The following is a 24237-nucleotide window of genomic DNA, read 5'->3' as shown; positions in this document are numbered from 1 at the left end:
CCCAGCCTTATAGCAGAAAGTAAAACAATAATTGTTTTTCTTATCAAAATTGTTGCTCTTTTTTTGTTTATAGCACAAAAAAAGAAAAACCACAGGAGGTGATCAAATACCACCAAAAGAAAGCTGTATTTGTGGGTATAAAATTCTATAAATTTATTTTGGGTACAGTGTCGCACGACCGCGCAATTGTCAATTAAAGTAACGCAGTGCCGTATCGCAAAAAAATGGCCTGGTGATGAAGGGGGGGGGGGTTAAATCTTCCGGAGCTGAAGAAGTTAATGCAGTTAATACCCCACCACTGTGCATCAGAAGCACTTTCATTGTGGCTGTTTTCATTTGAAAGGGTTGCGTTTGGGGGCGGGGCCACCCGCCGAACGTGATACGGGAATAATCTTTGCTTTGGCTATGAAGCAAAGTAACGCAGCTGCTGCATGTGTACACCTTCGTCTGGCTGCCTTTGCAGATCAACTGTTTCTACCCCCCCCCCCCCCCCCAAGCATAGGTATAAACAAGCCCATGATGTGCGTTATTTCATGCGTTGCTGTACAGAAGCCCATGCATTTGGGCTGCCAGCACACTGCAGAATATGTGATGAGGAAGTGCATTGCAGTGCCATTCCAAGTTAATAGCACTGCAACGCACACAGCTGTCCGTTTACTGCAATGCACAGATGTTTATCCAACCCACTGCATCAAAAAAAAAAAAAAAAAAAATATATATATATATATATAATATATATATATATTTTTTTTAAAAAAAATTTGGATCAAATAAGAGAGTATTATAACCCCTGTTGGTTTTGCCATCCGTGTCCAGCTGGGAAGATTTCCTGCTCCATTGTAACAACAGGAATTAGAAGGTAACCCCCAGTTGTCACCAGTATTAGTGTCCCCATTGGAAGATTTCCCCTTTTTCTCTATTCTGGTGACAACGAAAATTTTGGATTTTCCTTCACATTCGCTCTTGGTGATAACTAAGACAAATAGGGGACACAGACAGCAATAAAAACCTGACAGGGGTTCTAATCCCCCCCCCCCACACATACACACATACACACACACTCTATCCATATTTAAACAAAAAAAAAAAAAATGTTTTGCCTTTAGTTATACTTTAAAGTGGAGGGCCACCCTAACATAAAAAATGGCATTAAAATTCTTAAAAAAATTTAAAAAAAAATTAAATTTTTTTCATCTTTTTAATTTACCTGAAACTGCAGCTCTTCCTCTTCTTCGGTGAGCGGCCCCGTTGCCTTCTGGGACATGTGTGTGTCCCAGAAAACAACGGGGGCCATTCACATAGCGCCCTAGGAAATGGGCAGTGAAGCCGCAAGGCTCCACTGCCCATTTCCCTTTGTTAAGATGGAGGCGCCGGCAGTCGATCCGATGGATGGATCCCGTCATCACGGGCTCGCTGGACAGGTAAGTGTCCTTATTAAAAGTCAGCAGCTACAGTGTTTGTAGCTGCTGACTTTTAAAAAAAATAAAATAAAATAGCGGCCAAAAATGCCCCTTTAGGCCTGATTTACACCTATGCAGGTTGCAGTTTGCATATTGCAGGTGCGTTTCGCATTTTTCAATATATGATTTTCATCCATTGAAGTCTATGGAATCAAAAACCAGAAAAAAGTCCCTGGCCCTTTCCAAAAAAATGTACAGATGTGAACTACATCCATAGGAAATCATGTTAAATGGACTGTAGTGTGTTTCTGCAGAACTGAAAAACGCATTAGCAAATGCATAGGTGTGAAGCAGGCCTTAAAGAGGAACTGCAGTCTGCTCACTTAATTTGTAATAAAAACATCTTTGCCATTCTGAAGCTTCCCTCCAACCACTTTGCATATTATTTTATATATACTGCATAGCTCCCAAATGTCCCTGATTTCAAGCAATGTCCCTCTGTCCCTCATTCCTCCTCATTTTGGTCTGATCTCTATAGATGTATATAAAATGCACTTTTTATCTATCGAAAAGTGTTTTCCAGTGCTAAACCTTTCATCCAATTTCTAAATTGCTGCATTTGTAAATTCCAAAAGCCAATATAAAGGAATAGTAATGGTAAAAGTGACGGCCCCCACCCGTCTCCATACAATTGCTGAGCGAGAGCGACATCAAAACGTCACTTACGCCCATAGCTCTTAAAGGGACAATTTTTTTAAATAGTTTTTTTTAAATACAGTTTTGTTTTTTTATTGTATTTTAGTCTATATATGAGATCTGAGGACTTTTTGACCCCAGATCTCATATTTAAGAGGACCTGCCATGTTTTTTTCCATTACAAAGGATGTTTACATTCCTTGTAATAGGAATAAAAGTGACAATTTAAAATAAATAATAAGAACATTTTTTTTTTTTAAACGCGCCCCGTCTCGCCGAGCTCGCACGCCTTAGCGAATGCTTACACGAGTAGCGCCCGCATATGAAAACGTTGTTCAAACCACACATGCGATGTATCGTCGTGATCGGTAGAGCGAGAGCAATAATTCTAGCCCGAGACCTCCTCTGCGAAATGCAAAACATGCAACCCGTAAAAAATGTTTAAAGTCTACTATGGAGATTTTTAAGGGTAAACGTTTGTCGCCATTCCACGAGCGGCCGCAATTTTCAAGCATGACCTGTTGGGTATCAATTTACTTGGCGTAACATTATCTTTCACAATATAAAAAAAAAAAAAAATTGGGCTAATTTTACTGCTGTCTTATTTTTTAATTTCCAAAAAGTGATATTTTTGCAAAAAAAGTGCGCTTGTAAGACCTCTGCGCAAATACGGTGTGAAAAAAAGTATTGCAACGACCGCTATTTTATTCTCTAGGGTGTTAGTAAAAAAAAAAAACAATATATAATGTTTGGGGATTCTAAGTAATTTTCTAGCAAAAAAAAAAAAAACAGTTTTAAACATGTAAACGCCAAAATCTCAAAACGAGGCTGGGAATTTTTAAAACTGGAGCAGACAGAATCTGATCTGCAGCCGTTGTGCATGGTAACAAATCAGCTTCTATCTTCTATTTTCAAAGCTTAAAGAGGAAGTAAACCCTGATGGGTTTACTTCCTCTTTGATTCCCTGCAAAGGTAAAGCATAATGGGCTACTATGCATCGCATAGTAGCCCATTATGTGTCACTTACCTGACACAGGAGCCAGCGAAGTCACCGCTGTCCCCTTGTGTACGGAACCTCCGTCTTCTTGGTGGGTCTCGCTGCTCCGGTGCTGTCATTTGACGGAGCCGCGGTGACGTCACTCCCACGCATGCGCACGGGAGCCGCCACTCACGGCATATCTCCGTTAACAGCGGTGTGCTCAGTGCGCCTGCGCGCCGCTGTCTACGGTGCACGCGCCGTAGACAGCGGTGCCTGTCTTTCGGCAAATATCTCCTAAACCGTGTAGGTTTAGGAGATATTTCTTGGACCTACAGGTAAGCCTTAATCTAGGTTTACCTGTAGGTCAAAGTGGTTTGTAGAAAACAAAACAAAAGTGTGTGTATATATATATATATATATATATATATATTATACGCACACACGCGTTTGAGCTTTGGGGTGCACACCCCAATGCAATAGGCTGTGCACACCTACGATGGGCAGTTTAAGGCTCGGTTCACACAAGTGCGACCACGCGCAGACGCATTTCCGTATTTGTAAATCAGCCCATTCACAACGTGTAAAGAAACTCCCTCTTTTCCAAAAACATGCCGCAACGAAGCACGCGTTGCTGCGGCACCATTAGGTTTGCCGTACGTTAGCAGTAGGGATGAGCTCAGGCGTGTTCGCATGGAACACGTGCAGAGCCCACCAAGAAGTCGGCGCAGTGCTGCGCTAATCACAGGCAGTGAGGCATTGCCCGATCTCTGCAGCCGCACATCGGGGGCAATGTCTCACTGCCTGTGATTAGCGCAGCGCTGCGCTGACTTCCTGCACGTGTTCCATGCGAACACGCCTGACCTCATCCCTAGTTAGCAGATGTGTGGGAGTGCTGTTTAACAATTAGCGACATCGCCATGCGTCTGCTAACGGACAGCGTGTTTTCCGCGCACGCAATTTCGCACGGCTTCCTGAACACGCAAAGCTGTGAACCTAGCCCATACGCAAAGCACAGAATACGTCAACCAGTCAAAACACACCTACCATTGCATAATCTATGCTAAACCGATAAAAGCTCATTTCTGATTGGCTGCTGTTTTTTATTTTTTTTTTAGACTGCACAGTAATGCTGCTATCAAATCTTACTGTAGAAGCCACATCCACAATTCTCCTGTTATTCAATGCACACCTATGTGCCTGCATCTAGGACAAGAAGCGCCCTGTGTGCAAATAACACATGCCAGCCATTGCAGCTCTGCAGCTCCCTCCCTTTGTGTGTCTCTCTTTCTCCCCACCCTGCTTCATATGTGTCTGTCCTCCACCCCCTCCCTTTCTGTCTGCCCTCCCTTAGACTCTTTCCCAGCACTTCCCCTCCCCCTGACACACAGCCCTTCCTGCCTTCACCTCTCCTCTGCAGTCTGTAGTTTGATGACATCTCTGGGACCAAGTCCATGATCCCCCCAGATTGAACCCCCTCCCCCCCATGTGTAAGGGAGCTAAGTGAAGCTGCAGGGATCCTTGCGTGCAGGTAAGAGGGGTGCAAGGGGTTGTGGGGAGGGGGCTTCCTGCATTGAACCCCCCCACATTGCACAGGCTCTGATCTCACCTTTGTGTTGTTACTGTACCTTGTTACTTGTGATCCTAAATAGAACATTAGAGGAAATGCAAACATTAAATGTTTGGGTGCAGCAATTTGATAGTTGTGGATCCAGCTTGTCAACTAGTTGTAGGACTGTGAAAAGTACATGTGTGTTGAATCTGCCAGCGACCGTGTAAAGTGACCGTCACTAAATGGATTAGGATTGGTCCAATTTTATCACTCAATCTATGACTGTGCAGCGTTGGGATCTTCTGGTTGATCCTGAACGTCTTTAGGAATATTTCCATAATATTATACAATCTTATCTTTGTTTGTAATACTTTGTACAGCTGCTTTATAAATTTGTAAATATTTGAATTTGTTACTTTTTATTGTAAAAAAAAGTTTTTCTTGCTTTGAAGCAAACTTTTACTACCAATGGCCAATCTCTGTTGAGGTTCTGTGGATCTCTGGGGTTTCTCCAGCGGTATTTAGGGGTTCCTTGAGCTGTGGCTGATTAACCCCCTATTTTGGCGGTGCCACCGTAGTTTCGGGGGACAAGGCCACTTGGTAGAGCCATCGGCATGACACCAACTATCTCCCATTCTTGCTTTGAAACAAACCTTTACTGCCTATAGTAATTAGGGATGAGCTCCGGTGTGTTCGCATTGGACCATGTATAGAGCCCGCCAGGAAGTCGGCGCAGCGCTGCGCTAATCACAGGCAGTGAGACATTGCCCTATCGCTGCAGCCGCACATCGGGGTGTGCTGCCTGTGATTAGCGCAGCGCTGCGCCGACTTCCTGGTGGGCTCTGCGCGTGGTCCATGCGAACATACCTGAGCTCGTCCTTAGTAGTCATTCTAAACTAGGCTTCTGTGAAACTCTTGGGTTTCTCCACAGACGTCTGGGGGTACCTTGAGCCGTGGCTGAGTGACTTCCCATCGGGTGGTGCCACCATAGTTTTGGGGACAAGGCCACTTGGCAGAGCCATTGGCATGACACCAACTATCTCCGATTCTTGCTTTGAAACAAACCATTACTGCCTATAGTAGTCATTCTAAACTAGGCTTCTGTGAAACTCTTGGGTTTCTCTACAGACGTCTGGGGGTACCTTGAGCTGTGGCTGAGTGACTTCCCATCTGGTGGTGCCACCATAGTTTTGGGGACAAGGCCACTTGGCAGAGCCAGTGGCATAACACAGATGATCTTTTATCTGCTTTTCCTGCTTTAAAACAAAGCTTTACAGTAAGTCCCCTACATACGAACATTCTACTTATGACGTTTCACAGATACGAACTTGTCCAATCCTGTAAAGGTGGGTACACATACTCAGTTTTTTTTCGTTCAACCCAGCAGACTGAACGTAAAAAAACTGACAGATTGCCGTACAAACACAAGCAATGTTAGTGCAGCGATCTCCAATGCTGTGCTTTGTGTTCTGACAGGGGGGGCTGCCACAACACAGTAATCAGTGTTCGCAACCGTTGTCTGCAAGCGATGAACTTTGCTGGACTTACGAACAAGTTGAACTTACCAATGAGTTCCCAGAACGGAACTCGTTTGTAAGTGGGGGACTTGCTGTACTACCTAAAGTAGGGTTCTGTAAAACTCTGGGGTTCCTTAAGAAGTTTGAGGGTTCCTTGAGATGTAGCTGATTGGCCTCCCATTTGATGGTGTCAGCATAGTTCCAGGGCCAAGGCCACTCGGCAAAGCCAGTGACATGACACCAATGATCCTTATTATCTACCTTTCTGGCTTTGAAGCAAAACTTTACTACCTATGGCAGCCATTCTTAACCAGGATTTCATAGATACCTGGAGTTACTCCAGAGGTTTCTAGGGGTTCCCTGAGCTGATTGACCTCATATCTGATGGGGCCTGCATAGTTCTGGGGCCAAAGCCACTTGGCGGGGAACCCCTAGTATGACACAAATTATCATTTTATCTGTCTGTAAGGCTGGTATTATGACAATTAAGTGGGTATCAAGTAAAATGCACCCTATCGAAGCGTTATGACCCTTAGGTGCTTATTGCGTAGAATGCTCCTCTAACCAAGGGTGACATTCTTGGGTGGTCACTTGGTGGGATTTTGACTACCACTGAAGAGGGGCATTCTACCCGATAACCACCTGGTGGGATTCTGACCACCACTGAATGGGGGCATTCTACCCGATAACCACCTGGTGGGATTCTGACCACCACTGAATGGGGGCATTCTACCCAATAACCACCTAGGGATCATTTTCCCACTGATCCGTAATTGTTTTTTAGCAGGGATTCCCCAAGACCTGTAAGCCCTTGTACACACGGTCGGAGAATCTGTCGGAATGTGTCCTATCGGACCGTGTTGTCGAATAATCCGACTGTGTGTGGTACGCATCGGACTGATTCCGTCGGACCCAATTTTCCAACTTGGAAATATTTTCCGACAAACTGGTCCGATCGAACATACTCCGATCATGTGTAGAGAATTCCGATCGGACAAAGTGCCACGCATGCTCAGATCAAATTCCTACACCAAAGCTATTGGCTACTAGCCTGAACGTAGTCCCATCGTAACGAAATAACGTCATCACGTTCTGAATGATCGGATTTTCCGACAACTTGGTCCGACCGTGTGTATGCAACAGTTTCGGACAAAATCCGTCAGACAAAATCCAACGGATTTGGTTGGCGGAATGTCCGACCGTGTGTACAGGGGCTAAGAGAGACGTTATGACCCTTAGGTGGTTATTGGGTAGAATGTTCCCCTACCTAAGTGTGACATTCTTTGGTTAGAATTCTACCCAAGGGTGGAATTCTTACCACCACTGAAAGGGGGCGTACTACCCAATAACCACTTATGGGACGTTTTTCAACTGATCCCCAATTTATTGGTTTTAGCACAGGTTCCCCAAGACCTGAAATATATTGAAAGGGTAAAAAAGGCTGATGTACAAACTGTTGTATTTGCATAGGATTTCAGGGACTTCGGGTATGTGCATGCTACTAAGCTTCAAGTACAAGTGATACGGGTTCACTTTAAATATTGCCTGGCACAAAGTTTGAATATAAGATTCTTATCATGGTTACAGCTCTGGTGTTCCTCAAATACTTCCTGTTGGTACATCTATGTTTGTATGTAACCCTGAAGTGCTGTTTCAATGTTGCTGTCTCCTATTCTCACCCAGGTTCAGCTCTGTATACTCTTGTATACTCTTGTTGCAACTTTTGAATTTCCTCCTCAGTTACTGTTTTCACTCGCCTGTAAAAAAAAAAAAAAAAAAAAAACCCGCAATGGTAAAGGAGTGATCTTTGTCACATATCAATCAACGTTTAACTGTCATAACCCTGCAACTGGAAGTTACTATATTCACTTGTATACATAAACCGCACAATGCTCAAAAAACGTTTTCTTGCATGCACAACCCTATCACTCAGTTAAACTTTCATTTGAGGTCAATGTAATCCTTTGCAGCAACATTCAGCTGGGTTTTTACAGTGCACCTCCAAAGGTGCAACCTATGTATTTTGCTTTAAAGTAAACTCGTGCCCATGAGCCCATGGCAAAGCAACAGGTTAATTGCTACCCCCTTAGCTGCTTATATATACCATCGCTATCCCATCACTTTACCCCTAGTAGCATTGGTAAGAAGCTATGTGTGAACTCCAATTTGCTCTGGTAGGGACATGCACAAGGTTCAGCAGAACAATGGCTTTGTGGCTAGCCCTTCTGCGCTGTAGTTCTCAGTTCAAATCCCTGTCAAGGACACTACATGCATGGAGTTTGCATGTTTTCCTTGTGCTTGTGTAGGTTACCTTTGGCTACTCTGGTTTCCTCCCACGTTTGGGAGACATGCTGGTAGGTTAATTGATACCTGTCTAAATTTGACCTAGTATGTATGCATGAAAGATGGAGCCTTAGATTGTAAGCTTGTTGATGGCAGGGGCTGATGTAAATGAAAAGAATGTGCTGTGTAAATTCATAGTGCTTTAGAAATAGATAAATCGCGCTGCCACAAGAAAGTAGAGTGATGGCAGAACTATGGGATTGCCAAAAATCCAAAATTGACAGCAGCCATAGTAAGTAAATAGTACCCCATGTTGTTGGCTGGATTGGGGCGATCAGTTGGTTGGTGATGATTTTCGGTTACAATGTTTCAATGCACAGCTTTTTAGAAATATCCCTGAGTGATGCATACAATATAAGAACTTTTTTTGCGGCCCTTGGGGCCCCTGCAGATTATAATATGTGCTTTCTCTTGCCCGTGTAGCGTGTGACATTTGGGATCAAATGTCACACGCCTGTAAATTTAGTTTTTTGGCCTCAGAACAGTAGGGGTTCTGAGGGTTTATTGTGTAGGTAGGCCTTAACACCAGTCTGGCCAGGCTGTGTTTGGAAGTTCTGTCTGGTCATGTGGACATGTGAGGTGCACATGACAGGCTAGAATCAAGTCTGGTTGGATGTTTGGGCATCGGCCTTCTCGGAGCCAATCAGTGGGAGTGCCGGGGCCCGCTAAGGGGTCTGGGAAGGGATACTTAAAGGGGTGTGGGTCACGTGTTTGGGGTTCCGGAGTTGTTCGAGAGACCCGTGTGGTCTGGTCTGGTTCCAGGACCGGTGTAGCCCCATGAGGGGTCCCGGTCACGGCGTGTTCGACATCCTGCAACATGTTCCTGTCAGTGGCTCCTGATGGACCCGTCTGGTCTGGGGTAGGGATCCGTCCGTTCCCCAGTCTCGGAACCTGCTGGTCCAAGGTGCAGTAACTGAGGGAGGATTCAAAGTGTCCAGGTGTGCTCTCGGCTTGGAGGGACACCGCAGCTCGTGGAAGTGACCGGGGGAGGACTCTTCGGAGGAGGGCCGGCTAGTGGCATCCTGAGAAGTGCCTGGTTGCTGAGTTGAGAAGGATATTGACGAATTCACACTTTTCCAGTGCCAGAAGGGTTGACTGGAAGCGTTCCAGGTAGGGAGGAAAAAGGTTCCTGTTCGCCCTTAGTTGTTTGTTCAAGTTTGAATCAACATGCTGACTGCCATGATCTCTGGCTAGAGATCTGTTCAGCCTTGAAGTACCCAGCTGCGAGTGGCTACTCTCTGGGTGGAAATAGAGACTTTGCTAGACCTGCAGTTCAAGGTGCCTGACTTCTTCACCCGTGCCCTCTGTTCCCTAAGAGACTGTGTTAATTGAAAGTTCTACTGCAGAATAAAACCTTTTTTGAAAGGACTTCATCTGTGTCAGTGTACAAGTCGTTGGGTATCAACCCTGGGAACCCCTAGAAGTGGAGGAGCAGGCCGAGAGAAGATAACCGGTAAGCCCATTAAGTCAAGCCCACTCTGCAACGCGTTATGGCCGCTACACCCGCTTATAGCCACAACTTCTAGCAGTCTCATGAAGCATATCCTCAGTCTCCAATAACTCATATAGCATAGCACAGTGATGGCGAACCTTGGCACCCCTGATGTTTTGGAACTACATTTCCCATGATGCTCCACTACACTGCAGAGTGCCAGAGCATCCTGGGAAATGTAGTTCCAAAACATCAGGGGTGCCAAGGTTCGCCATCAATGGCATAGCATGTTCAGTCTGTAAAACCTCCTGCAGCATATCCACTGTCCTTGACCATCTCTTGTATCATGTCCGCAGTCTCTGATCATCTTTTGTATCATGTTTGCACTCTCTGATCATCTCTTGTACCATGTGCACAGTCTCTGACCCTCTCTTGTACCATGTCCGCAGTCTCTGACCCTCTCTTTTACCATGTCCGCAGTCTCTGACCCTCTCTTGTACCATGTCTGCAGTCTCTGACCCTCTCTTGTACCATGTCCGCAGTCTCTGACCCTCTCTTGTACCATGTCCGCAGTCTCTGACCCTCTCTTGTACCATGTCCGCAGTCTCTGACCCTCTCTTGTACCATGTCCGCAGTCTCTGACCCTCTCTTGTACCATGTCCGCAGTCTCTGACCCTCTCTTGTACCATGTCCGCAGTCTCTGACCCTCTCTTGTACCATGTCCGCAGTCTCTGACCCTCTCTTGTACCATGTCCGCAGTCTCTGACCCTCTCTTGTACCATGTCCGCAGTCTCTGACCCTCTCTTGTACCATGTCCGCAGTCTCTGACCCTCTCTTGTACCATGTCCGCAGTCTCTGACCCTCTCTTGTACCATGTCCGCAGTCTCTGACCCTCTCTTGTACCATGTCCGCAGTCTCTGACCCTCTCTTGTACCATGTCCGCAGTCTCTGACCCTCTCTTGTACCATGTCCGCAGTCTCTGACCCTCTCTTGTACCATGTCCGCAGTCTCTGACCCTCTCTTGTACCATGTCCGCAGTCTCTGACCCTCTCTTGTACCATGTCCGCAGTCTCTGACCCTCTCTTGTACCATGTCCGCAGTCTCTGACCCTCTCTTGTACCATGTCCGCAGTCTCTGACCCTCTCTTGTACCATGGCCGCAGTCTCTGACCCTCTCTTGTACCATGGCCGCAGTCTCTGACCCTCTCTTGTACCATGGCCGCAGTCTCTGACCCTCTCTTGTACCATGGCCGCAGTCTCTGACCCTCTCTTGTACCATGTCCGCAGTCTCTGACCCTCTCTTGTACCATGGCCGCAGTCTCTGACCCTCTCTTGTACCATGTCCGCAGTCTCTGACCCTCTCTAGTACCATGTCCGCAGTCTCTGACCCTCTCTAGCATCATGCCCATAGCCAGTGGGTTGAACAAAACAAATTAACGGATTCTTCCATCCACAAAAAACTAGGTTGATGGAGGAATCGCCACTTCTGGGACATTGTATATTGATAGTGGGAACTTTCTTAATCCCTCTGTGGTCAGTTTTAGTCTACACAGGATTAGATGGGGGCAGATCTGTGACTGACCTGATCACTCCTTTGAGGCTTCTTATGAAGGAGCAGTCATGCATCTGGCAGAAAGAAGTCCTTTAGATGGGAATGATTACTTTTTCTGTTTAAAGCGGAAATCCATGTAATGCATATGTATATGCCATGCCTGTGAAACTGCTGTGAAAGTAGAGAATCGCTGTAGTAGCCTGCTACTACTACAGTGATTGTACTCTATCTTCTGGGTCTTGTGCCAAAGAGGTGCTCTGTTTGGCACGGGCGCATAATGCAATGTATTTTTTCTCACTAGGTTCTAGCTGGACGATGTGGAGAAATGGGGCAGTACTTCCACCTGTTTCAACTAGGAATCAAGCGATTATCAGTGCAAACGATTATAGGCGGTTGATCTTCTATTTTTTAGAAGTATTGGTCACAAAACTGACCAATATTACCGATATTGCTTCAAGGGGTTTTATCAGGATAAAAGGGTTTTATCAGGATGATGTTGCAGCTGCATGCATCACCCCGGTACCGTTCTTTAGAGCGGACAGTCAGCTTTATTGTTATAACAACCCTCCCGCTTCCGCCTTCCACCGCTCGCCTGGGCTCTCCCGTCCTATCGGAAGGACAGAGCAACCAGCCCGCTGGCTGGCCACAGACCTGAACAAAAATGCTTCATGCGGGTCTCGGATCTAGTAACCCAGAAGCAATGTCATGACATCACTTCGCCGATTACTGCCATCTTGAAGGCGCCAGTTTTAAAAAATAAAGTATTCAAAAACGCACATCTTGACGTTTTCAATACTTTCAAGTGCAGAGGAGGGGTTTGGGGTCTTATAGAATACCTGTCACTGCCTATTACTGTCACAAGGGATGTTTACATTCCTTGTGACCGCAAAAACGGTGATTAAAAAAAAATGTAAAGGGACAGTGTACATTTTTTTTATTTTTTTATTTATTTATTTATTTATTTTTTTAAATGAACAGAAATTTGGCACATAATATTGGCTTGAGAGGTTGACAAAATATGGGTATCAAATCGGCACCGAAAAAACGATATTGGTCGATCCCTAGTTTCAGCAGTATGGCCCGAGCAAAGACTGTCCTAATGTGTACGCAGCTGTACCTAAAGCTGGATTCCCACCCCATTGTGTGCCCTGCATGCATGCAGTATGGGCATTGAAGCTACAGCACTTCAGAATGCATAGTCGCAACATTGCCAACCGTATCTTCCACAGCGCTCTGTCATCCGTGTCAATAAAGTTTTATGCACTAACTTGGCATTTTCGTGCACATTTTTCTAGGATTATGTGACTGTGAAAAACGACATCAAAGTCCAGTCCTGGAAAACATTTTTTGTAATTTGCATCCAATAACCGTTGTTCAGATACAGTCCTCTGCCATGAATTTTCATCTGGGTCTGAGCTAGCTTGTGACCTCTGGCCTTTAAAAGCTGTGTTGGCCCTCGTTTCCATGAAGGCTTCTGAAATCTGTTGGATGACATGATTTTTAGAACAGTATTTGACATAAAAAACCTGGTCCTGGTTGAAAGCTGGAGGAATAAGATGTGCATCACCTATAGCAACCAGTCAGGCCTTTCTTTTCATTTCCTGGCCTGCTGGTTGCCATAGGTAACAGCTTTGTTTGCTCTAACCTGGGGTTGGCGATTTGGTGGTTGGTTGATTTTACAGATAGAACAATATTTGGCATAAAAAAATAAATCTGAGCCTGGTGGAATAAGGGATAGGAGATGTGTCGCCCATGGCAACCAGTCAGGCCTTCTTTTCACTTTCTGGGCTGCTTGTTTCTGTTTTTGTTTACTCTGACCTAGGGTTGGTGATCAGGCGGCCAGTTGACTTACATCTGACCTTTCAGAACTATAGTTGACATAAAAGAACTGGGCCTGGTTGAAAGCTACAAGGACAAGTCCTACATTACATATAGCACCCAGTCAGGCTTTTCTTTCATTTTTAGGCCGCTGGTCGCTGCAGGCACCAGCTTTATTTATTATGATCTAGGATTGGCAATTTGGTGGCCAAATTTATTTTACGACTGACTTTCTAGAACAATATTTGATATAAAAAAAATGGGCCTGGTTGAAATCTGCAGGGACAAGACTTGCGTTGCCTATAGCAACCAGTCAGGCATTTCTTTTATTTCCTGGCCTGCTGGTTGCCGAAGCCTCTAGTTTTGCTTACTCTAATCTAGCATTGGCGATTTGGCTGAAAGTTGAGTTAGGAATTACTTTTTAGAACAATATTTGACGTTCTAAAATGGGCCTTGTTGAAAGCTGCAGGGACAAGACTTTTGTTGCTTATAGCAAGCAGTCTTTTTTTTTTTTTTTCCTGGGCTGCTGGTTGCCAAAGGCTCCTGCTTTTCTTGCTTTGATCCAGGGTTGGCGATTTGGCTGCCAGTTGATTTACAACCTTTTAGTAGCATGTTTGATATAAAAGAACTGGGCCTGGTTGAAAGCTGCGGGGACAAGAAGTATATTGCCTATAGCAACCTGTTAGGCATTCTTTAAATTTTCTTGCCTGGTGGTTGCCAAAAGCAACAACTTTGTTTAATCTTGCCTAGGGTTGGAGATTGGGCAACTAGCTAGCTGATTTTTCAACTTTTTAGGACAATATTTGATGTGAAAAACTGGGCCTGGTTGAAAGCTGAAGCGATAGGTGTTATAGGAGGTTACATATACCGGTAGTAGTTGAGGTCGAAAAAAAAGACACAAGCCCATCAAGTCCAACCTATGTGTGTGATTGATTATATGTCAGTATTACATTGTATATCCCTGTATGTTGCGGTCATTCAGGGTGCTTGAAAACTATCGACTGCCCACCGCTGAGACCACCTCCTGTGGAAGGGAATTCCACATCCTTGCCGCTCTTAGGCCGCGTACACACGTGGGGACTGTTCGCTCAACTTTGTTCGTCAAACAGTTTCAGCGGACTGTCCGCTCAAAATTAGCATGGACGGACTTGGCCACACACGACGAACGAACAGTCCGCTGAAACTTGCGCGATGACGTGAACGGCACGTACGACGGGACGAAAAATACGACGTCCTATACACTGCAATACAACTTTCGGCGTGTAAATCCTTTCTGAGCATGCGCGGAACTTAGTTTGACGAACAAGCCTACACACGAGGGGACTGTTCGCTCAAACAAAATTCCGAAAAACTTTGTTCAGCAGACTGTTCGCTGAAACTGTCCGCTGAAGCCCACACACGAGCAGACTGTCCGCCGAAACACTGTTCAGCGGACAAAGTTGAGCGAACAGTCCGCCCGTGTGTATGCGGCCTTACAGTAAAGAATCCTCTACGTAGTTTAAGGTTAAACTTCTTTTCTTCTAATTTTAATGAGTGTTTATCCCTATTGTGGGGTCACCAGTACGGTATTTATCATTTTAAATCATATCCTCTCTCAAGTGTCTCTTCTCCAGAGAGAATAAGTTCAGTGCTTGTAACCTTTCTTCATAGCTAATGTCTTCCAGGCCCTTTATTAGCTTTGTTGCCCTTCTTTGTACTTGCTCCATTTCCAGTACATCCTTCCTGAGGACTGGTGCCCAGAACTGGACAGCATACTCCAGGTGTGGCCGGACCAGAGTCTTGTAGATCGGGAGAATTATCGTTTTATCTCTGGAGTTGAATCCTTTTTTTAATGCCAATATTCTGTTTGCTTTGTTAGCAGCAGCTTGGCATTGCATGCCATTGCTGAGCCTATCATCTGCCCTGGGTCCTTTGCCATCCTAGATTCCCTCAGAGGTTCTCCCCTCAGTGTATAGATTGCATTCATATTTCGGTAAGTGCAACCAGTCAGGCCTTCCTTTCATTCTCAGATTTTTGGTTGCCGTAGGCAATAGCATAATTTACTCTGATCTAGGGTTGCCAATTTGGCCACTTTTTAATTTACAGCAGGCTTTTTAGAAAAACATTTGGCGTAAAAGACTTGGGCCTGGTTGACCGCTGCAGGAACGAGACGTATGTGGCCTATAGAAACCAGTCAGGTCTTTCTTTTATTTTATTGCCTGCTGGTTGCCATAGGGTTGGCGATTTGGTGGCCAGTTGATATACAGCTGAATTTTTAAATCAATAGTTGACATAAAAAAACCTGGATCTGGGTGACAACGGGAGGGATCAGAGGTGCATCTCCTATAGCAAGGGTCTCCAAACTTTCTAAGCAATGGGCCAGTTTAATTTCCTTCAAACTTTAGGAGTAGAAATTGTCCTGGCGTCATTCGGAGTAAACAATGCATCTTTGGTATTAGGGGGAGAAATAGTGCCCTATCGCTTTTTGTCAGTGGGGGAAATGGTGCCTTATTGTTGGTGTCAGTTGAAGGAATAGTACCTCACTACTGGTGTCAGTGAGATTAATAGTGCCATATCATTGGTGTCAATGGAAGGAGTAGTGCCCCATCATTGGTGTCAGTAAGGTTAATAATGCCGCATTGTTGGTGTCAGTTTGAGGAATAGTTCCCTATCATTGGTTTCAACTGGAGGAATAGTGCCCTATTGTTGGTGTCAGAGGGAGAAATAGTGCCCCCCCCCCCCCCTTCGTTGGTGTCAGCGGGATTAATAGTGCCTCTATTTGGTGTCAATTTGAGCAATAGTGCCTCATTGTTGATGTCAATGGGAGAAATAGGGCCCCACTGCTGATGTCAGTAGCCGGAATATTACATTACCCCATTGTTGGTTTGTTGGTGTCAAAAGAAGGAATAGTGTCTTGTTTCAATGGAAGGAAGAGTGCCCAAAGGGCCGCATCTGGCCCCCGGGCCACAGTTTGGAGGCCCCTGTCCTATAGCAACCAGTCATACCTTCCTTTCATTTTCTGGCATGCTGGATGCTATAGACCAGTGATGGCGAAACTCCACTGCAGAGTGAATGAGCATCATGGGAAATGTAGTTCCAAAACATCTGGGGTGCCAAGGTTCGCCATCACTGATATAGGCAATAGCTCTATGTGTCGATTTGGTGGTCAGATGATTTACGACTATTTTTATTTTTGTAGGTGTATAATGGAAGATTCTGTTTGTGAAGGGTACAAAAAATAGCCCACTTTTCTGTCATAAAACTTTTCGAACGCCACAGCATTTCCCGGCTTCGTTCCTCTTATCCATCCGTCCATACACAAACATTTGGCAATTCTCAATGACTGACTTCTAGGAAATGCAGATTTTTAAAAAAAAAATTCTCGTTGTCTCTTGCCCACAAAGTCCCTGGCCTTTTTTGATAAGTGCCTGTAGCACGCGGCCTGTTCGTGTTGCGCACACCATCCACCCTGTCCCTTACCCCCGCTCTCTTCCTGTTTTGTGTGTCACAAAGCCTCTTCTAGTCCCTCTGGAGCTGAGAGCTGACCCAGCTGCTTTACAGAACAATTTGAGGGGAATTCTGAATTAACTCATAATGCTGTCTGTCCATTCAGCGGCTGAATTCATCCATTGCCCCAGAAAGGAGGAAACCGCACGGTGTGCAAGGATCGTCAGGCGACGGCAAAGTCGCCGTTTGATACGACCACGTTATTAGGCACAAGAGAGGAAGGCTGTTACCAAAGAACTGAGGGAGGTGTCAGTGGTGACATTTTTTAAAAGTGCGAGTTTCCGAAGATCTCATTGTTCTCTTACTGAGGATTCATGTATATGGGCTTCTGACTCCAGAATCAAGTCCGTATACTTTTGAGTTGTTCTGAGTTGCCCTAAGTTAGGTTCTAAGCTGCTTTTGTGTTTTAACCGCTTCACTACCGGGAAGATTTTACCCCCTTCCTGACCAGAGCACACTTTGCGATTCGGGACTGTGTCGCTTTAACTGACAATTGCGCGGTCGTGCGATGTTGCACACAAACAAAATTGATGTCCTTTTTTTTTTCCCCACAAATAGAGATTTCTTTTGGTTGTATTTGATCACCTCTGCGTTTTTTATTTTTTGGGCTATAAACAAAAAAATAGCGGCAATTTTGAAAAAAAAACACTTTATTTTTAATTTTTTTTCTTTTAGCTATAATAAATATCCCCAAAAATATATATACATTTTTTTCCCTCAGTTTAGGCCGCTACATATTCTTCTACATTTTTGGTTAAAAAAAAAAAAAATCGCAATAAGCGGTTATTGATTGGTTTGCACAAAAGTTATAGTGTCTACAAAATAGGGGATAGTTTTATGGCTTTTTTATTAATATATATATATTTTTTTACTAGTAATGGTGGCAATCTGCATTTTTTTTATTTTTTTATTTTTTATTTTTTTAATCAGGACTGCGACATTACGTTGCAGTCGGACAATTTTGATACATTTTTTGGGATCATTGGCATTTATACAGAGATCAATGCTATAAAAATGCATTGATTACTGTAAAAATGTCACTGGCAGGGAAGGTGTTCACACTAGGGGGAGATCAAGAGGTTAATTGTATTCCCTAGTGCAGTGATGGCGAACCTTGGCACCCCAGATGTTTTGGAACTACATTTCCCATGATGCTCATGCACTCTACAGTGCAGTTGAGCATCATGGGAAATGTAGTCCCAAAACATCTGGGGTGCCAAGGTTCGCCATCACTGCCCTAGTGTGTGTTCTAACTGGAGGGGGGAGGGGACTGTGTAAGGGAGATGACAGATTGCTGTTCATACTCCTGTATGAACAAACGATCTGTCTCTTTTCCCCTCAGCGAACTGGAAACTGTGTGTTTTACACACATAGATCCTGGATCGCGGGAGCCCGGTAGTGATCGGGACCACCGGACACTCGCATTGGCTCCATGGGCGAGCAGGGGGCACGCACGTGCCCCTAGTGACTACAGGGTAATGCATGACGTTGTTTCACCCAGCCGTGCCATTCTTCCGCAGTATATCTGCGGCGGTTGGTCGGCAAGTAGTTAAAGGGTTATTCTCCAACCACACTTGTGCAACTTGTTGTGCGACTTTGGACATGACAATTTCTTTTTAATAGCACCTGTTCAGATCGTTTCGACTTAGTTGCAGCGATTATGAAAAGGTGCCTGCACTACTTTGATGCAACTTTGGAGCAGGTCTTTACACTCTCTGGACCTAAGTCACACTGGAAATCGTGTGAATGGAGCCTTAGGACGCGTACACATGGGCGGATTGTCTGCCCAACTTAGTCCGCTGAACCGTGTTTCAGCGGACAATCCGCTCGTGTGTGGGCTTCAGCGGACTTTTTCAGCGGACAGTCTGACGGACTTTGTCTTTCAGAATTTCCGTAATTTTGTCCGTCCAAACTTGGTTTTGTCCGTTCAAACTTGGTTTCAGCGGACAGTCCGCTCGTGTGTAGGCAAGTTGGACAGACTAAGTATGGCGCATGCTCAGAAAGGATTTACACGGCCGAAGGTTGCATTGCAGTGTATTGGACGTAGTTTTTCTAGTCCCGTCGTACGTGCTGTACACGTCATCGCGCACGTTTTCAGCGGACTGTCTGTTCATCGTGTGTGGTCAAGTCCGTTCATTCAAAAGTTGAACGGACTGTCTGTCGGATTGTCTGACGAACTTAGTTGGGCAGACAATCCGCCCGTGTGTACGCGGCCTTAGTTTACCTTTACCAAAAAAAAATAAAAAATACCATGCAGATCAAGGGCATCTGTAGATAAAAGAAAACAAGCCGTGCAGCTCTGACCAGAGTTGAATAATGCCCTTGCTATGGGTGTAGGCCATTTACAAACCTTCCAAAGCCTGACTGCAATACTCCCAGGATGTTGTTAATGTTGCCAAGTGAGGCCTAGTCAATACTTGGTCACCTTCACCATCACAGAAGTGAGCTTCTCCTCTAGGCCATTTACATACTGTACCTCCCAAAGCCTGACTGGAATACTTCATAGGAAATTGTGAAGTGAGGATAAGTCTTTACTGTACCTCTCAAATGCTGAGCTCAGAGCTACTGCATGAGGACAGCGAGAGGACATGTAAGGAGGTTTAAAGTGGAGAAAAAGCTCACTCTTGTGATGGTGGAGGTGAGCAGTGACTACTAGGCCTCACTTTGCAACATCCTGGGAGTATTCCAGTCAGGCTTTGGGAGGTATGTAAATGGCCTTCATCTAAATCGGGGGCCTCCAACCTGCGGCCAGATGTGGCACTTTGCTTGCCTTTATCCGGCCATTAGGGCCTATTCTTCACTCTGACACTAACAATGGTGCACTATTCCTCCCACTGGCTCTGATGGGGCACTATTTCTCCCACTGACCGCAATGATGGAACACTATTCCTTCCCCAAATACTAAAGATGGGGAATTGCTTATCCCCACTATTGCCAGGACATTTCTTCTCCCACTGGCTACACTCCAGCCCCCCTAAAGTCTGAAGAACAGTAAACTGGCCCTTTGTTTAGAAAATTTGGAGATCCCTGATCTAAATCAAGTACAATGTTTATTTTAGTCAGAGCTGTACAGTTTGTTTTTATGTACAGATACCCCTTATCTGCATAGGCAATTTTCGGTAAAGGTGAACTAACCCTTTAAATTTGCCTGCACAGTAAAACCTTGGATTGCGAGCATAATTTGTTCCAGAAACATGCTTGTACTCCAAAGCACTTGTATATCAAAGCAAATTTCCCCATAAGAAATAATGGAAACTCAAATGATTCGTTCTACAACCATTTATTCATAAGTCCTTCAGTTTATAGTCCATATAAAAAGATTATAGCAATGTGATAGGTTGTGTAACCATAAAACGTCCATCCACAAATGGAAGCCTCCACAAGGGGATTAGAAGCAAAATCCAGCAGGAGCTACATCGTATAAAAGAAAAGAGAGGCGCCTCTAATGCCGTGTACACACGACCAGACTTTTCGATGGACTTGGCCCAGCGGAGAATCCGACGGACTTTGCAGCTGAGGTCCACCAGACTTTCAAGCGAACGGACTTGGCCACACACGATCACTCCATAAGTCCGATGGATTCGAACGTGATGATGTAGAATAAGGAAGTTCATAGCCAGTAGCTAATAGCCGCCCTAGTGTTGGTTTTAGTCCAAACGCGTGTACGTGGCATTAGTGTAGCAATATGGTTACATTTAATGTAGGTACAACATTTAGCAACTCACATGGTTGACAATTAAGAGACACATCTAAGTATGCAGGCATCTGGGGTAAAGCTGTCTACCTAGACCAGTGAACTACATTTCCCATGATACTCATGCACTCTGCAGTGTAGTTGAGCATCATGAGAAATGTAGTTCCAAAACATCCGGAGTGCCAAGGTTCGTCATCACTGACCTAGACCATCCCAGCATGGCCGACTCTCACCGCTGTCAGTCTGCAATCGTGACCGGGAAGACTACCCTGCAGTAGATCAATCTGGAAGTGAGGCTTGAACCGCTTGTGGAGCGCAGCGTGGAAGGGATAGTGTCAATGGCGGTGCAGAGGACGGTCTATGTGGACACCTTTCCCCCCGGATGCCTGCATACTTAGATGTGCCTGTTTTAATCATCAACCATGTGAGTTTCTAAACATCGTACCTTCATTAAATGTATTCATATTGCTACACTTAGAGGTGCCTCTCGTCTCTTTTATACTCAGTTGTGACATGACACTACTCTTATATCAAGTCAAAATGTATTAAAACATTTTGTCTGTCTTGAAAAACGCTCTCAGACCAAGGTTTTACTGTATAGGGAAGAAAAGAAGTTCAGATGAAAATGTCGCAAGAACATGGAGGACAGAACAGAGTCCACTCACATCAGTGGATGAATATCATTGTTGGCACAGAGCATAGGTTATATCATTTTTATGCAGTCTTCTCAGCTTGGGAGACTTGGGATCAAAACAAACTATTCCGTTGTGTTGCGGTAATGCATGTGTTAGTACTATTCAATATGATTGCATCTTCAGGGAACCACAACGGACAAGTGGCATACTACCCCATGTTGTGGCGCCCTGTGTTACCAATACTGGTGTGTGCCTGCTTTTTTTGGATGTTTTTGATTTACTGACAGTCCATTCAAGGAGTGTGTGTTACATTTGTTAGCACTTTGCGGCGTTGTTCATTTTGAGTGCTGCTTAACTGCGCATGCAATGCAGCACACCGCAGCGTACAGACTACAGACTGCCCCTTTCTGTGGTGCCCAGCATTGGCAAAACATGGTGCATGTATTTTTCAAAGACGTTTGGTGGTGTTGCCAGACCATTTAATGTGAATGGGCTTTCCTAACGCAAGACAGATGAATGTGCAAAACAATCGCAGTAATGAAACGCACCAAACGTAAAGAATGGGAAAACGATGTTTGTTTAGATGCCAGTCTTTCAAGCTGCCTTTAAACCTGTGTGTTGCAGTAACCCACATTTAGTAGCCCATTTCAGATGACCACTGAGACCCTTCTATATGTCGAGCTGCCTTTGCATCCACTTTGAGGGCCAGTTCACACCATAAAAATGCAGTCCGGATGCATACCTAATGCTTTTCTGCATGCACGTTTTTAATGCGTTCCAGTGCTTTTTTTTTTTCTTCATCTTAAATAAGGACATGGGCGTTACAGTGCGCTTTTGGTGTGCGTTCCGTTGCGTTTTTGATAAGTTTTATCACGTTTCAGTACAGTTCAGTGCAGAAAAATTGCAGCATGTTCTACTTTTTTTTTTTTCCCTGGAACTGGGACGTGCTGAAACTGACCACACTGGTGTGAACTATGCCATTGAAAACCATATAACCTACTATCCATGCGTTTTTGATGCAGAAAAAAAACGCACTGGACTTTTCACCTGTGCCTGTGTCCCTGCAGCCCTTGCGTCAATACCCAATATTCTATGGACTGCCTGTACACAGCTCCGAGGTGGATGCACATGCTGCAAAAATCAGCTCTCGGCACCCACCTGAATGAGCTTCATGCATGTGGCCATGCAGGACGCAGAGCCGGTGTTTCGCCACATATGGCGACCCATCACATTTATCTACCCGCTGGACTGCGCATGCGGGACGCCGCCATAGGTGTTCCAACACTGTGGCGATCTGTGCTTGCTCAGAATTTTGTGGCCACACCCGAGCCCAGGTTCAAGCCCCACCATCCAAGTGGACCTAAAGTTAGATCATAATTATGCAGAGCGAAGGGCGGCCGTGCCCGAAGCGTGGTGAGCGGCCCTGTGGCAAAGTGTGTCTTACAACAGTGTTGGAATGCATATGGTCGCGAGCATGCGCACTCCCCTGGGTAGCAAAATGTGATGGGTAGCCGAATGTGATGTGACACCTGCATAGTCATTTGTCCTGGCACCAGCAGCTGCTGCGTAAAGCCACCTATTGAGATTAAATAGAAAATGTGGCTGTATGCAGTTATGCACCCGCACTTGCGTGGATGCATGGGTGCTCAACCTGTGGTCCTCCAGCTGTTGCAAACCTGCAAGTCCCATGAGCCATTGCAAGCTGCTGACAGTTACAAGCATGGCTCCAAAAGGCAGAGGCATGATGGGACTTGTAGTTCTGCAGCAGTTAGAGGGCCTCAGATTGAGCACCCAAAACACTGATTAGAGGCTGTTTTTACCACTGTTTGAACTTGGTCTTATTTTGGAGAGATTTCCTTCCTGTTGTGTCTACATAGCAGGAAATGATGGGAAATCTTTCAAATAGAAACCCTTATCTACACTATTAAAAACAAAAAAAAAGTTTAGGCTTTAGATATACTTTTAAGGCAAGGTTCCCACCAGCTTGCATGATAAAATGCATTTAGCTGGGCAGGCTGGAGCTGTGTTGGCTCCGGCAGGGAGTTCTGCATTTTACAATTCAATGCATTGCATTGCTTGTTTTTTTTTTTGTTTGTTTGTTTTTTTGTTTTTTGTTTTTTTTCAACTTTATTTGCAGTGACACTTCATTCACGTCACTGCATCTCTGTGCGGTGCTATGCAGTGCCGTGCAGAAAAATGCAGACATGCTGCGTTTTTCTGCACTGCACCGCACATGACTCCAGCATTGCAGTATGAACACGGTACATCAAAAATGCGTTTATCAAGTGAAGAAAAGAGCAGGTCACTGCAGATAGTCTGAATGAGCCCTGAACTATAATTTGGTAGCATATAGCCAGCATGCCTATAGAAGATCATTATGTGTTTCTTAGCAGGAAATTGCTATAACAAAACGGGGAAGGGGGGGTTTGTTGTAGTTGGGGGTAATTGCCAAGAAAAAAATCGGCCATCTGGCAACTGCGTTGAAGGTGAAAAGCCTGATTGGTTAAATTGTTTGTTATATTTGCACTGGCTATTTATATAACCTTGACATGGTTTGAAGACACTGTCTGCTAAATAGGACAGTTTCGGTTTATAATCAGTTAGGACGCCATGACTAGTGTAGTCTGAATGTTCCCCTTATACTATTCCTTATCTATTAGAAACGAGACCACACCATAGGTTGGAGTAAACTGGCCACAACAGCCTTTATTAAACATAACTCAAAATTACTCCAATAACTTGTAATATGAAAATATATAAATATATAAATATATATATAAATATATAAATATAAATAACTTTATTAACATTAAACCACATTTAAATTAACATTAACTGCCCATTCTGGTGATCTCTGACGGTGACCACACTTAAGCCAATACCCAATCACTGCGGTACACCTGACCAACTTCCCAAAGGCCTCCACCTGTGACCGGTCGGAGACAACTTCCGCCAGTGAACATAACCGTATTCCCTCCAACGTTCAGGAATACCCAGAGGGGCCGATCGTTAGATGAGCCCCCCACACCCTCAGATCCCTTCTGAGTACCTGTCTACCGTCAGAAACCACCAGAAAACACACCGCCACAGCCCGAAAGGGTGACCCCCTCAACCTTGAGGGCCGCCCCACACCCGAA

At 44.9% G+C, this 24237-nt stretch overlaps 1 protein-coding gene across 6 annotated transcripts in view; it reads left to right on the top strand.

The window, feature by feature from the left end:
* Positions 1-4437: 4437 nt before the first annotated feature.
* ARHGEF1 (Rho guanine nucleotide exchange factor 1) overlaps positions 4438-24237 on the top strand; it is a 194227-nt gene continuing 174427 nt past the window's right edge. For 5 of the 6 annotated variants that reach the window (XM_077456662.1, XM_077456660.1, XM_077456661.1 and 2 more), the window contains exon 1: positions 4438-4603. The gene's annotated coding sequence lies outside the window, so the exon portion shown is untranslated. The remainder of the gene's footprint in view (positions 4604-24237) is intronic. The other variant, XM_077456658.1, reaches the window with a different exon arrangement.

The sequence above is a fragment of the Lithobates pipiens genome, unplaced genomic scaffold, assembly GCF_037356315.1.
Source record: "Lithobates pipiens isolate NorthernLeopardFrog02 unplaced genomic scaffold, aLitPip1_a1.2 Scaffold_27, whole genome shotgun sequence".
Taxonomy (NCBI): Eukaryota; Metazoa; Chordata; class Amphibia; order Anura; family Ranidae; genus Lithobates; species Lithobates pipiens.
This window is presented reverse-complemented; position numbering and strand designations above follow the sequence as displayed.